The sequence below is a fragment of the Aegilops tauschii genome, chromosome 5, assembly GCF_002575655.3.
Source record: "Aegilops tauschii subsp. strangulata cultivar AL8/78 chromosome 5, Aet v6.0, whole genome shotgun sequence".
Taxonomy (NCBI): Eukaryota; Viridiplantae; Streptophyta; class Magnoliopsida; order Poales; family Poaceae; genus Aegilops; species Aegilops tauschii.
This window is the reverse complement of record NC_053039.3, coordinates 350,937,962-350,945,778: the sequence shown is the minus strand read 5'-3', so window position 1 is coordinate 350,945,778 and position 7,817 is coordinate 350,937,962.

The window sequence follows — 7,817 nt, the reverse complement described above, 5'->3', positions numbered from 1 at the left end:
GTCGCAGACGTGATGCCTATATACATGATCATACCTAGATATTCTCATAACTATGCTCAATTCTGTCAATTGCTCAACAGTAATTTGTTCACCCACCGTAATACTTATGCTCTCGAGAGAAGCCACTAGTGAAACCTATGGCCCCCGGGTCTATTTTCCATCATATTAATCTTCCAACACTTAGCTATTTTTATTGCCTTTTATTTTACTTTGCATCTTTATCATAAAAATACCAAAAATATTATCTTATCATATCTATCAGATCTCACTTTCGTAAGTGACCGTGAAGGGATTGACAACCCCTTTATTGCGTTGGTTGCGAGGATCTTATTTGTTTGTGTAGGTGCGAGGGACTCGTGCGTGGCCTCCTACTGGATAGATACCTTGGTTCTCAAAAATTGAGGGAAATACTTACGCTGCTTTACTGCATCACCCTTTCCTCTTCAAGGGAAAACCAACGCAGTGCTCAAGAGGTAGCACTCGCTCGACGACCTCCGACGGCCTCGAGCGTGGGGACACGGCGGCCGCCTCGAGCGCGGAGAAGACATGGAGGTTCAGCTAGAGAAGGCAACTGGATTTGATGCAGCTTTCTGATCCAGACCATGACGACTTGGAGCCGTTGCGTGGGGGATCAACTAGGGTATGCCCCCTCAGCTCCCTTTGAAAGTGAAACTAATCCCCAGGTGGTTTTGGTAATTAATAACAACATATATGTCATTGATCTAATGCACATTGATAACAGATTTCAGAGAAGATCAATGATTGGCATGGCAGCGGATGTGGATGATACGTCTCCAACGTATCTATAATTTATGCAGTATTCACGCCATGTTTACAATAATTTTATATGGTTTTGGTATAATTTGCATGGAACTAACCTGTACTGACGCTGTTTTCAGCAGAACTACCGTGGTGTTGTTTTTTGTGCAGAAATGAAAGTTCTCCAAATGAGCTGAAACTTTTTGACGGTTTTTTTGGAACACAAGAGACCCCCGAAGCTTCGTGGGAGGGCCAGAAGAGCCACGAGGAGGACACAACCCACCAGGGCACGCCTGGTGGGCCAGGATCGCCCCGGTGGGTTGTGCTCACCTCGAGGCCCATCTGCGTGTGAAACCGGCGCCAAAAAATCCTATAAATAGACAAACCATCAGAAGTTAAACTAGATAAAAAGTTCCGCCGCCGCAGGCCTCTGTAGCCAGCGAAAACCAATCTAGACCCTGTTCCGGCACCCTGTCGGAGGGCGGAATCATCACCAGTGGCCATCTTCATCATCCCGGCGGCCACCACGATGAGGAGGGAGTAGTCCACCCTCGGGGGTGAGGGTGTGTACCAGTAGCTATGTGTTTAATCTCTCTCTCTCGTGTTCTTGAGATGTCACGATCTTGATGCATCGCGGGCTTTGTTAATATAGTCGGATCATATGGTGTTTTCCCTTCTCTATCTTGTTGTGATGAATTGAGTTTTCCCTTTGAGATTTCGTTTTATCGGATTGAATACTTTTATGGATTTGAGAGCACTTGATATATGTCTTGCATATGAATACTCGTGGTGGCAATGGGGTATCGTATTGATTCACTTGATATATGTTTTGGCATTCAACTCGCGGATTCCCGAGGTGACATTAGGGTAATCTATGCATAGGGGTTGATGCACGTTCTTGTCTTTGTTTCTCCGGTAGAAATCTTGGGGCACTCTTTAAGGTTCCTTGTGTTCAATTGAGTATTATGAATCTGAAATTATTTGGTGTTATTTTAGTACGAACTCTTGGATAGATCGATCGGAAAGAATAGCTTCGAGGTGGTTTCGTACCCTACAAATAATTTCTTCTTATGTTCTCTGCTAGATAGGAACTTTGGAGTGATTCTTCGTCGCACTTTGAGGGATGGTTATATGATCCAATTATATTAGCATTGTTGAGAGATTGCACTAGCGAAAGTGCGGACCCTAGACCTCATTTTCAAGCATTGCCATACCGTTTGTGCTCACTTTTGCTACTAATTACCTTGCTGTTTTTTATTGCTACTATTACAAAAATTAATATGTACTATCATTACTACACTTGTATCACCATATCTTCGCCGAACTAGTGCACATATACAAATTACCATTGTATTTGGTGTGTTGGGGACACAAGAGACATTTTATCATTTGGTTGCAGGGTTGTTTGAGAGAGACCATCTTCATCCTACGCCTCCCATGGATTGATAAACCTTAGGTCATCCATTTGAGGAAAAATTGCTACTGTCCTACAAAAATTTGCGCTTGGAGGCGCAACACGTGTCTACAAGAATAAAGTTGTGTAGTAGACATCAAGCTCTTTTCTGGCGCCGTTGCCAGGGAGGCTAGGTAAGCGACACTCACATCCCGTCAACGAAGCTCTTTTCTGGCGCCGTTGCCCGGGAGGTGAGTGCATGAAGGTATATCTTTAGATCTTGGAATCGAATCTTTTAGTTTCTTGTTTATCACTAGTTTGGTTTGTAAAAGAAAACTACCAAAAAATGGAATTGCGGTTGCATCATATTGTTCATCTTTATAATGTCTTTCATGAAAATGATGGAAAGGAAAATTGTGCTCAATTGATAGCAGAAGAATTCAATAAAATGTTTGGCATAAATGATGAGCATGATTGCAATCTTGTTAGTACGAATTCTTTGAATATCCATGATGCTAATGATATGCAAAGCCATAAGCTTGGGGATGCTATGTTTGATGAAGATGATACTTTTAGTCCCCCAAGCTTTGATGTGCAAATTTGGTATAATGATTGCATGACTCCTATTTATGATGATTATAATGATGAAAGCGGATCTGGAGAAGTCATGACTTTATTTAGTGATGAATCCACCATTTTGGATGAGGCTTCAATTGACTATGATAACAAAGTTGCTATCTATGATGACTATGGTGATGACATGTATGCTATATTGAATAATGATAACCATGAAACTTGTCATCATGATTTTAATTTTCAATCGCATGATAGTTATATTGTTGAGTTTGCTCGCGCTACTATTGATGAAAATAAATTTGCTTATTTGGAGAGTAATAAAATTTCTATGCTTATGCATCATGAAAATAGTGCTTTATGTGATATTTATATTGTTGAATTCATTCATGATGCTACTGAAATTTATTATGAGAGAGGAACATATGCTTTTACATATTGCAATAATATCAAGTTTCCTCTCAATGTGTTGAAAATCTTGAAGTTATGCTTGTTTTGCCTTACTATGCTAGTTGATTCTTGTTCCCATAAGTTGTTTGCTCACAAAATCCCTATGCATAGGAAGTATGTTAGGCTTAAATGTGTTTGCCATGTGATTCATGATGCTCTCTTTGTGTTTCAATTCTTATCTTTTATGTGGGCATCATTGCAATCATCATGCCTAGCTAAAAGGCATTAAAGAAAAGCGCTTGTTGGGAGACAACCCAACACTTTTACCTATTGTTTTTGTGTGTTCACGTGATTAGGCTACTATAGTAATCATGTTCTATAGCTTTTGTTTCAATAAAGTGCCAAGTAAAGCCTTTGGGATAGTGCGTATGATAGTTGACTTGATTCTATGCAAAAACAGAAACTTTTGCTTCGAGAGACAGAATTGTTTAAATTCACTGGAATGTGATAAAATTCTGATTTTTTATAGATGATTTATATACAAAGTCCCTACGGTGTCCTAACTTTTCAGAATTTTTGGAGTAGTAGAAGTATGATAGTTGTCCAGATCATTATAGACCATTCTGTTTTTGACAGATTCTGTTTTCAATGCATAGTTTACTTGTTTCCTAGTTTCTATGGCTTATATTGCTCAATATAAATTGTAGAAATGATATTCTACAGTAGCCATTGTGTGGAAACGATTATGAATCTTATCTTTGACAATACCAAAAGTGAATGGTTTGCTCTATATCATACTAACCTATCTCACGAAGTTCCGTTAAGTTTTGTGTGATAAGTTTTCAAGTTTTGGGTGAGATGTTGATATGAGGAGAATAAGGAGTGACAAGACCCTAAGCTTGGGGATGCCCAAGGCACCCCCAAGGTAATATTCAAGGAAGATCCAAGCAACTAAGCTTGGGGATGCCCCGGAAGGCATCCCCTCTTTCGTCTCCAACATTATCGGTAACCTCACTTGAAGATATATTTTTATTCGTCACATGATATGAGTTTTGCTTGGAGCGTCATTTTATTTTGCTAGGATTTGCTTGCTGTTATAATAATGTTTTGCATCTTTCATTTCAAGAAAAATATCAAGGATAGCCTTTACCATGCTTATTTTGCAAGTCTACATGTTGCTGTTTCAAAACAGAAAGTTTATCGCTGTTGCAAAAATTCCCCCAAAAAGTCAGAATGCGATAAATGTTGAAACTTTTTGCACAATAAGCCCTGATAAGTTTTCTACAGTGTGTTAAATTTTTAGAATTTTTGGAGTGACAGAAGTATGGATGCTCTTGCATTCTTTACAGACTGTACTGTTTTGGCAGATTGCTGTTATGTTTGCATTGTTTGCATATGTTTGCTTGTTTAATGATTCTATTTGAGGATAGGAGAATTAAATATGCAGAGGTATTTAGTATGCAATGTTCAATAATAATTTTTGTCATTTGCTACAATAGAGAATGATAAGGTTTTTGCATTGGTTTATACTAACTTATCTCATGAGTTCTTGTTGAGTTTTGTGTGGATGAAGTTTTTAAGATTTAGGGAAGCCGTGATATAAAAGGAATTAAGGAGACACAAAAGCTCAAGCTTGGGGATGCCCAAGGCATCCCAAGATAATATTTCAAGAAGTCTCAAGCATCTAAGCTTGGGGATGCCCCGGTAGGCATCCCACCTTTCTTCATCAACAATTATTGGTTAGTATCGGTTGAGCCTAAGTTTTTGCTTCTTCACATGTTGTGTGCTATTGTTGGAATGTCATTTTGTCTTGTTTTGCTTGCTGTTTTAATAAAATACTTAGATCTGAAAGTTTTTAAATAAGAGAGAGTCCTCAAATAGCTACCCATTTACCTAACTACTCGTTGGATCTTCACTTATATCTTTTTGAAATAGTTTGTCATTTACTCTCGTACTTCACTTATATCCTATGAGTAAAATGTTGAATAAATTGAATGTAATGAAGTTGAAATTATATGTTCATATCATGTCTAGTGGTAGCTTCACATTGGGTTTAGAAAGTGAAATCTTTTGAAGCTTGATAATCACAATATTGGTCATACAAGCAATTCATGAATGATTACTATAAGGAAGATAACTTTTACATGCAAATACACTATCTTGGAAATCTTTTGTGATTGTGAGCCCCCATCAAAATATTATATGCCAAAATTGTTGACGTTGGACAAGGAAGACAATGTAATGAATTATGTTTGTTCATATTCACATAGAAGTTATATTGTCATAGATCCTTCAACATGTGGTGCTTTCCCCCCATCTTTGCTAGCCAAAAATTCCGCACCAAGTAGAGATACTACTTGTGCATCCAAAAACCCTTAAACCCAAATCTTATTTTCAAGAGTCCACCATACCTACCTAAGGATTGAGCAAGATCCTTCAAGTAAGTTGTCATGGGTGCAATAAGGCAATAAAAATTGCTTCTAAAAGTGTTAGATCATTTAGTGTAAGAGAAAATTGAGCGTTGTACGAACATGTGATGGCAAAGAATAAAAGCGACAGACTGCATAATAAAGGTTGCTATCATAAGGGGCAATATAACGTGATGTTCTTTTGCACTAAGGTGTTGAGCATACAAACAAATAAGCGCATGGCAACCTCTGCTTCCCTCTGTGAAGGGCATATCTTTTACTTTTATGTATTTACTTTCGTGCAAGAGTCAAAGTTTTTCTCTCTATTCCTTTTTATTTTTCTCTTTTGGCAAGCATCATGTGGTGAGGAAAGATCTAGGCACATATATCCAGTTGGATATGGGTAGCATGAGTTATTGTTGTTGACATCACCCTTGAGGTGAATACGCTGGGAGGCGAAATTATGAGCCCCTATCTTTCTAGGTGTCCGGTTGAAACGTTTTGCTCATATGTATGCGGTGAGTGTTAGAAATCATAGAAGACTATATGATGGTTGAGTATGTGGAGCTCTTATTTGGACTCTATTGAATAAGTTGAATTGTAATTGTTTGGTGACTAAGAATATAGGTTGTTGAGTTTCAAGAGAATTCATTGTTTGAACCATAACATGTGAATTGGTTGCTACTTTACCATGATGAGTTTTATGAGAAAGAATTTCTATAATGATGCTAGGAAAAGTGATTGAAATTTTCGTTGATCAAACTTATGCACTTTGCTAGCATTCACACTTCATAAATTATTTCTTTTATCATTTACCTACTCGAGGACGAGTAGGAATTAAGCTTGGGGATGTTGATACGTCTCCAACGTATCTATAATTTATGAAGTATTCATGCCATGTTTATATCAATTTTATATAGTTTTGGTATGATCTGCATGGAACTAACCCGGACTAACGTTGTTTTCAGCAGAACTACCGTGGTGTTGTTTTTTGTGCAGAAATGAAAGTTCTCCAAATGAGCTGAAACTTTTTGACATTTTTTTGGAACAAAAGAGACCCCCGAAGCTTCGTGGGAGGGCCAGAAGAGCCACGAGGAGGGCACAACCCACCAGGGCGCGCCTGGTGGGCCAGGGTCGCCCCGATGGGTTGTGCTCACCTCGAGGCCCATTTTCGCGTGAAACCGACGCCAAAAAATCCTATAAATGGAGAAACCATCAGAAGTTAACCTAGATCAGAAGTTCCGCCGCCACAGGCCTCTGTAGCCACCTAAAACCAATCTAGACCCCGTTCTGGCACCCTGCCGGAGGGGGGAATCATCACCAGTGGCCATCTTCATCATCCCGACGGCCACCACGATGAGGAGGGAGTAGTCCACCCTCGGGGCTGAGGGTTTGTACCAGTAGCCATGTGTTTAATCTCTCTCTCTCTCTCTCGTGTTCTTGAGATGTCACGATCTTGATATATCGCGGGCTTTGTTAATATAGTCGGATCATATGGTGTTTTCCCCTCTCTATCTTGTTGTGATGAATTGAGTTTTCCCTTTGAGAATTCGTTTTATCGGATTGAATACTTTTATGGATTTGAGAGCACTTGATATAAGTCTTGCATATGAATACTCGTGGTGACAATGGGGTATCGTATTGATTCACTTGATATATGTTTTGGCATTCAACTCGCGGATTCCCGAGGTGACATTGGGGTAATCTATGCATAGGGGTTGATGCACGTTCTTGTCTTTGTTTCTCCGGTAGAAATCTTGGGGCACTCTTTAAGGTTCCTTGTGTTCAATTGAGTATTATGAATCTGAAATTATTTGGTGTTATTTTAGTACGAACTCTTGGATAGATCGATCGGAAAGAATAGCTTCGAGGTGGTTTCGTACCCTACAAATAATTTCTTCTTATGTTCTCTGCTAGATAGGAACTTTGGAGTGATTCTTCGTCGCACTTTGAGGGATGGTTATATGATCCAATTATATTAGCATTGTTGAGAGATTGCACTAGCGAATGTACGGACCCTAGGCCTCATTTTCAAGCATTGCAATACCGTTTGTGCTCACTTTTGCTACTAGTTACCTTGCTGTTTTTATTGTTACTATTACAAAAATCAATATCTACTATCATTACTACACTTGTATCACCATCTCATTGCCGAACTAGTGCACCTATACGATTTACCATTGTATTTGGTGTGTTGGGGACACAAGGGACATTTCATTATTTGGTTGCAGGGTTGTTTGAGAGAGACCATCTTCATCCTACACCTCCCACGGATTGATAAACCTTAGGTCATC